The sequence below is a fragment of the Rhipicephalus microplus genome, unplaced genomic scaffold, assembly GCF_043290135.1.
Source record: "Rhipicephalus microplus isolate Deutch F79 unplaced genomic scaffold, USDA_Rmic scaffold_14, whole genome shotgun sequence".
In the NCBI taxonomy this organism is placed as follows: Eukaryota; Metazoa; Arthropoda; class Arachnida; order Ixodida; family Ixodidae; genus Rhipicephalus; species Rhipicephalus microplus.
Window position 1 is genome coordinate 29,550,010 of NW_027464587.1, and position 7,517 is coordinate 29,557,526.

Here is a 7,517-nt window from a genome sequence, read left to right on the forward strand (position 1 = left end):
GTTGGTCTTGCGGCGGCACAATGTGCACTTGGTTCAAGCTTGTCGGCACTGTCTTACAGATTGCCGCTTGCACCGAATCCAGCAGTGGTCTTCAGGAATCCGCTTCTGCGCATGATCGTGTATCGACACCCTTCAAGCAGCTGCTCGTCCCCCCCCCCCCCCGGATCGGATGGTCTGATACGGGATTCATATCATCTATGGACTGAGTAACCCGATTTGCGTGACTTGGACACTTACGAGCCCATCTGCGCAAGGTGTGCTACCTCAGCGTCACCAGCTGGCCACTTCTGGCCAGCTATAAGGCCGGCAGCGAATGCTACACTCTTCAGTCGGTCTTGCGGCGGCACAATGCGCACTTGGTTCAAGCTTGTCTGCACTGTTTTACAGGTAGGGCCAAAATACGACTTCCCTTGCTATAGGAATGATGATCGATGTCTAGTGCTGCTGCCTGATCTACTTATGGCGGCATTATCGTTCTTCTTTGTCAGTAGAATTTTGTTGCTATTATCCGGCGATGTTGAGAGCAATCCTGGCCCTGACAAGTTAAACGAAAAACTGTCGCAGCTGCTCGAGCGACAAAAAAAAAATCCGTTCTGAGCTCTCTTCATGGACAGCCAAGATTGCTTCCATCGAAGAAAGGCTAAATATGCTTCAGGCCTCGGTATTATCAGCCAAGGAAGCAATTCCACGTGTTGAACAACTTGAAAAAACGGTAACTCATCTTGCTAACTTGGTATCGAAGTTAGACAACCGTTCTGATGAACTTGAAAACAGGTCCCGTAGAAATAATATTGTCTACGGACTGCCTGAACACCATTCTTAGTCTCCCGGGCAGCTGCTTGAATTGTTCACGAACCTACTGTCTGATAAACTTGGTCTTGAATGTACCGACATCGAACGATGGCACAGACTTGGAGCGCGTAGAGGGGAAACCCCGCCCTGCTATATTTAAATTTTTGAGTTACCGATCTGAATTTTCAGTTTTAAAGAATGCCAGAAAGTTGAAATAAACACAAATATATGTAAACGAGGACTTCTCAGAGCGCGTTAGAGAGGTACGCAGCACCCTTTGAAAACTTTCCGCTAACCAAAGAAAAAATACCACCTCCTCTCGTATGCCGTATGGTTCCTTGCTGATAGATAACGCATGTTATGTGTTAAGCGAAGCGGGCGACTCTATCATTCAAGCCAAGAAGCAATCTTCTCAGCCCCCCGGAACCTGACTCTGCTCTAATAACTTTTCTTTAGCGAATAATAATGCCCGTAGCATTCTTAACAAGATTCACCACTTTCATCACTTCGTTGCATGCTATCATCCTTCTGTAATATGCGTAACAGAAACTTGGCTTAATGAACATATCATGGACTCAGAAATTTTACCACCAGGTTACAATGTTCTGAGAAAAGATAGATGTGGCCGTCGTGGTGGTGGCGTTGCGCTCTTTGTGAACAAAAACATTGAATTCACTTTACTCTCCGGTGTAACGAACTGTGAATCTATTTGGTGTAAAATTAGGATTTGTGGTCTCACGCAGGCTATGGGAGCTGTCTATCGTCCACCTGATGCAGGTTTTGGTATCTTTTCTGATCTTATGGATTATATAGTCAAAAAAATCAATGGTTGCAAAATGTTAACCACTGGAGACTTCAATACCCCCGCCATAGACTGGAAAACTATGCACATGGCACATAACCAACACAAGCTCACCTGTGACTATTTGATTGACTTAACTATTTCTTTAGACCTGATGAAAACTGTTTCTTATGCAACCGACAAAAATGCAATTCTTGATCTTGTTTTCATTATTGAGCATATTAAAGAATATGGCTATCATTTTGAGATTGTCGAAGGCCTGTTGGATCACAAGGGTGTCGTAGTTGATTTTAACTTAACGACTGTACCTAACCTTCCTTTACACCAGACTGATGTTGTGAACTACGAGCATGCGGATGATAACTCCATAATCGGGATACTTGCATCCTCTTTTGATGAGTTTTTAACAGTGCCAGCCATTTTCATGTCGATGTACTAGTGAACCGCTTCAATGGAATTGTTGCCCGATGTATTGCTAATTACATTCCAACAAAGTGTATAAAACGCAATCCCAAGCATCCTTGGTACACTCACGACAGTATACATCTGATTCGCCGTATCAGGCGTCTTCGTAAACATTCCAAATCTGGCAATTCAATAAAATAATTTGTGTTACCTAAACTGAAAAGTAGTTTAAAATCTGCTATGTCAAGTGCGAAAAGCTTCTATTTTAATAATACTTTGTCGTCGTTCATGAAAAACAAGCCATCAAAGTTTTGGAAAGCCATCAATCCCCCAAGTCAGAGCTGTCGTTCCTCATTTATTATTTCCGATAAACCATGCTCTGACAATCTTAACATTTCTGAAGCATTTAATTACTATTTTAAATCAGTGTACACACGTGATGATGGGCGTAGTCCCGCATTTTTTACTAACTCAATTCCACAACCTTTCTCAAGCATGCTAATTACTACTGCGGGAGTTCGTAACAATGTACTCAAAATTGATACAACAAAAAGCGCCGGGCCAGATGGTATACCTAATATGTTTTTGAAACGTTATTCTCAATGGACCTCTCGGTATTGATCAGTCATTTTTTCAAAGTCTGTTGAGTCATCTACTGTCCCATTACTCTAGACGTGCGCCAAGGTCGTTTCCATACATAAGGATGGCAAGAAACAGGTGGTGTGCAACTATAGGCCAACTTCATTAATATCAACGTCCTGTAAATTACTGGAACATATCTTCTATAAATATATCATCGAGTATTTGTCTGAACAGAATATTTTCTCACATGCTCAACATGGCTTTCATTCTGGCTTTTCGACGGTGACACAATTATTAGAATTCTCCCACGATATTGCATCAACACTTATTGCCAGAGGACAGCTTGGTGCCATCTTTATTGACTATAGGAAAGCCTTTGATACAGTATGCCATAATAAGCTTCTCATTAAAATCAAGGAACTAATTCATGACACTAAACTTACAGACTGTATACAGGACTATCTGAGCTCAAGAACACAATTTGTTGCATTTAATCATGCTCATTCATCTCAGGTCAGTGTCACATCCGGTATACCACAAGGATCGGTACTGGGTTCATTACTCTTCATCATCTATATAAACGACGTCGTTAAAGTAACTGCTAGGACTTCTGTGAAATAGAGACTTTGAGGCGGTAACTGTGTCATATATTCTGATGTGACTAGCACTCAAGATCAGTTGCAGTTAAAGTTTTTGACCGTTTTCGCGAGTGGAGTAAGACATGGCAGATGTCATTGAACTTAAAAAAAACTGTCTCAATGACTTTCTCAAATAAAAAGCATCCGTTAAAGTTTTCATATTTTAGTTGTAACCACAAGCTCGAAAGTGTAGACACTTTAAAATACCTCGGTGTTACTTTCACCCCAGACTTGAAATGGCATGCCCACATTCTAAATATATCAAATAAGGCGTTAAGAAAGCTGGGTTACCTAAAGAGAAATTTTGGAGATGCAACTAGGGAATGTAAACTTGTAGCATACAGATCTCTAATAAGGCCTCTCCTAGAGTATGCGTCTGTCGTATGGGCACCGTATCATGCCAATGACATAAATATGCTAGATTCTATTCAAAAAAGCCATCAGATTTATATGTAAGCGTTATGATCGCCATTATTCACCTACAATATATGCTAATGAATTACAGCTAAAAAGATTGGCTCTCCGACGCACTTGTGACCGTCTTGTCCTATTGCATAAGATTGCTCATGGGGAAACATTTATTGATGCACCCATTACCTTCACTAACCCTTTTTCTCGAATCAAAAGAAGAAGTCACCACCTTAACATAGCTCCTTCGAACTCATACATTGATTGCTTCAAGTTTTCTTTTTTTCCTCACTATATTGATACTTGGAATGGTCTCCCGGGCTCCCTGCGCAAGCTGTCAAAAGATAAACTCGTTGAACAATTGCCAAAATTTCTTCACTGATCAGCTGTGTATACTTTCCTGATGCTCTGCCCATTCAGTGTGTATACTTCAGTGTGTATATCAATGTGTATACTTTATTTGTGTTATATTTAATGCGAATAAATGTGATTTAGTGTGACTTAATGTATTGTATCTTATCTTGTGTTGTACTCCCTCCTGCAATATCTTGCTGTGCAAGATGCAGTGTTTGTGTGTAAATAAATAAATAAATAAATAATGAGGTTTTCAGAAACCGATGAATTATGATATAGGCAGGGCACCATGCCTTATTGCACCTGGAAACAATCACTCAGGTAATGTGCCCGAGTTTTTGTTTTGTTTTGTTTTCTTTGCTTAGCGTAATTACGACATCGTTATTTCTCATTCAACAATATTTGGATGTGCCGATTCAACAGCGGTCTCACTTAATGCACTGCCAGCGAACATGCTCCACAGAGACACTAAAGAATCTCACGAGAAAACGCAAGTTATTATAGCAAGGTATCTCGCACATGAATTGCAGTTCTATCCCTTCGTCGTTAAACGTGTTCAGAATGTGTTCACTTTTCCTATTTTCATAGCGACTTGTCCGTAAAATTTTTGTTGAATTCTATAGCTGTAGCACCTCTCTGCAGTCTTGTGTTAACTGCCTAATCAAACCACGATGGTATTAGAAGCCATGGCGCTTTATGAGCAGTTCATCCTTGAATAACTATGAATACAGTGTTGCAGCTCATATTCCACAGATTAGCTTGTTCTGACCACATGTATCGGTACGCAACTCAGATGCCACTCACCATCCGCGTTTGATGTACATCTACCCAGTGATATCTACATTGACTGCGTTATTCATTTCACATTTCATGCTAAAATATACGTGCAGGTAAGTTCAGATTCTATTCAACGAGCGGCAGATTTTTTTTTTTCGTTTTTGTTCGCACGACGCCAACGAGCAGCGCTCGGAGCATTGGCATATGAGCCGAAAAAGGGGGGGGGGGGGGGGCTTTAAGGGCGCGTCTTTACAGAGGTAAATAAATGTTTACTGTAGAATAATAATGAAGGGTTCGTCAAACGTGTCTTTAGGTGTTTGGCAGCTATAGCGTCATTGAACGTGGATGTATTCTCGTTGACGCCTGGTACATCTCTATCCCGACGCATAACATTCCGATTAAATTTATTAAACAAACTTTTAGGGTATCTGTAGATGTTAACCGCCAAAGCATATTTAGAGAAATAGGCTTATTATCAAGATTAGAGTCGCATATTGAACACGGAAAGGGGCTTAAGAGCGCTATTCCTCTGCCTGTTAATGTGTGATTGAGGCGCGACCAAATGCATGTTGCTCACCGTTGCCTGGAATTAGTCAGACTATTTTTTGTTCCTAAATATTGCCAAATTATATATGTTTATAAGTAGCTTTTCAATACACTAAGACAGATAAAAACTTTAACGAGAAATTTGTAGACCAGTTTGCAAAACGTTCGATTAGACAGTTTTAAATGTTATGTCTGTTAAGTATTTGTGTTTTTATGCTGATTACAAACGCCCGCGAAATACAAAACATATGGCGTGACAAAACCACTTATGCGCCAATGCGCACAATGATTCTAGTACTCTCTAACGTTCCGCGTACGAGCGACCATAACATTGGGCCCATTGTGCTGCCTCGGCAGGGCCGCAACGGTGATGGTGGCTTTACGATGAACACGTTTTGCTATCGGTTACAAAAACAATAACCGCTGTGACTGCTTATCGCTGTCACGAATCGGTACGAGGGAAGCATGTCGTTCGTACGCTGAACGTTAGGGAGCACTAGAAGCATCGTGCGCACTGACGCGCGAGCAGGTTTGTCCCGAAGTATATTTTTTTTGTATTGCGCGGTCAGTACTTTTCTGCTAACTACAAATATTACCTAACACATATAAAGATCAAAACTATCTATTTGGACGCTTTGCAAACTAATCTACAACTTTCTCATGGAAACTTTTATCCATAATCGTTCCTTCAAATCTTAGTTAATTAAACAGATCTAATGAAACAATATTCGAGAACACAAAACGTAGTCTAACTTCCGGAAACGGTGAGCAACATGCATTTGGTCGCGTCGTAATAACGTCTTCTGGCATATTTTTAAACGCTTGGTTAAGTTACGTGGGGGACACTATATATATATATAGCCCCGCCGCGGTGGTCTAGTGGCTAAGGTACTCGGCTGCTGACCCGCATGTCGCGGGTTCAAATCCTGGCTGCGGCGGCTGCATTTCCGATGGAGGCGGAAATGTCGAGGCCCGTGTGCTCAGATTTGGGTGCACGTTAAAGAACCCCAGGTGGTCAAAATTTCCGAAGCCCTCCACTACGGCGTCTCTCATAATCATATGGTGGTTTTGTGACGTTAAGCCCCACAAATCAATCAAACTATATATATATATATATATATATATATATATATTTATTTATATATTGCGCAGAGGACAACACATCGTTGGCAAGCAGCATCGACAACGCTCTTGGCTACTGGGTCCTTGGCTCGTCTCGCTCGCCTCGTGCTGCTCGTCGCAGGCATCTGCCTCAACGCTGCTCTGTTCCGAATGTGTTTTAATCGTATGGCCACCATCGCATCACATGTCAATAAACCCCTTTTCAAATGGTAGAGGGTGGTGACATTCCACGTCGCCAGAACCTGGGTGCTGCCCTTCGCTGCCGCCTGAACCTAAAGCTGCGCAACCGAACTACCTCCCATCATGGCCACCAACAACGTGCAACCTGGCTCTTCCGCTCCGTCCTAACGCAACCCAGGCGTTCCTTGTTTGCGGGAGCCCAAGGTCTTTAGCGGTGCTGATGAGACTGATGTCGAAGTCTGGTTCACGAACTGTGAACTGGTGAACGCTAGCAACAAGTGTGATGACGTAGACAAATTGACTCACGTCATGTTTTACCGAGCTGACTTTGCCTAAATACAGTATAACAACCAGAAAAACGATATTCCGACATGATCCTTTTTGAATAAGTCGTTTGGTGAGGTTTTTAGTTAACCCGTTGTCCTCAAGTTCAAGGCCGACCAACGCTTGCGGGCTCACACACTGAAGCCTCCCGAATCATTCACTGGTTACATCGAAGACATCGTTGATCTTTGCAACCTTGTGAACACCACCATTCTCTAGTTTAACATGATTCAGCACATCATCAAAGGGATGCACAACAGCGCATTTCAGATGTTCCTGGCGCGAAATCCTCACCCTCTGCAATGTTATTGCCGAAAAGGTAGCTCAGGCTGTTCCCGTCACTCCCCAAAGGGAGCCGTGACCAAGCCTGTTCTCTATGCGCAGCTTATGGAGCCCGTAGCCGCGCCTTTCTCATGTACCCAGGTGGTACGCAGACCCCGCCAGCAGCATTTTCCACCTCTGCATTTCTTACTCGCTACTCCGCCCCTCTTGCGACACCTTGGACCGCGCAGGGAGTCAGCAATTTTTGGCGCACTCCAGGCAATCGCCCGATTTGCTACACCTTTGGTACTGTAGAATGCATGGCC

General features: G+C 42.6%; 1 long non-coding RNA gene across 1 annotated transcript; it reads left to right on the forward strand.

The window, feature by feature from the left end:
• Nucleotides 1-339: 339 nt before the first annotated feature.
• Nucleotides 340-6,970, forward strand: LOC142784432 (uncharacterized). The gene is made up of 2 exons (XR_012888626.1): nt 340-387; nt 6,457-6,970. It is a non-coding gene; the product is annotated as an uncharacterized LOC142784432 (long non-coding RNA).
• The last annotated feature ends 547 nt before the right edge of the window (nt 6,971-7,517 follow it).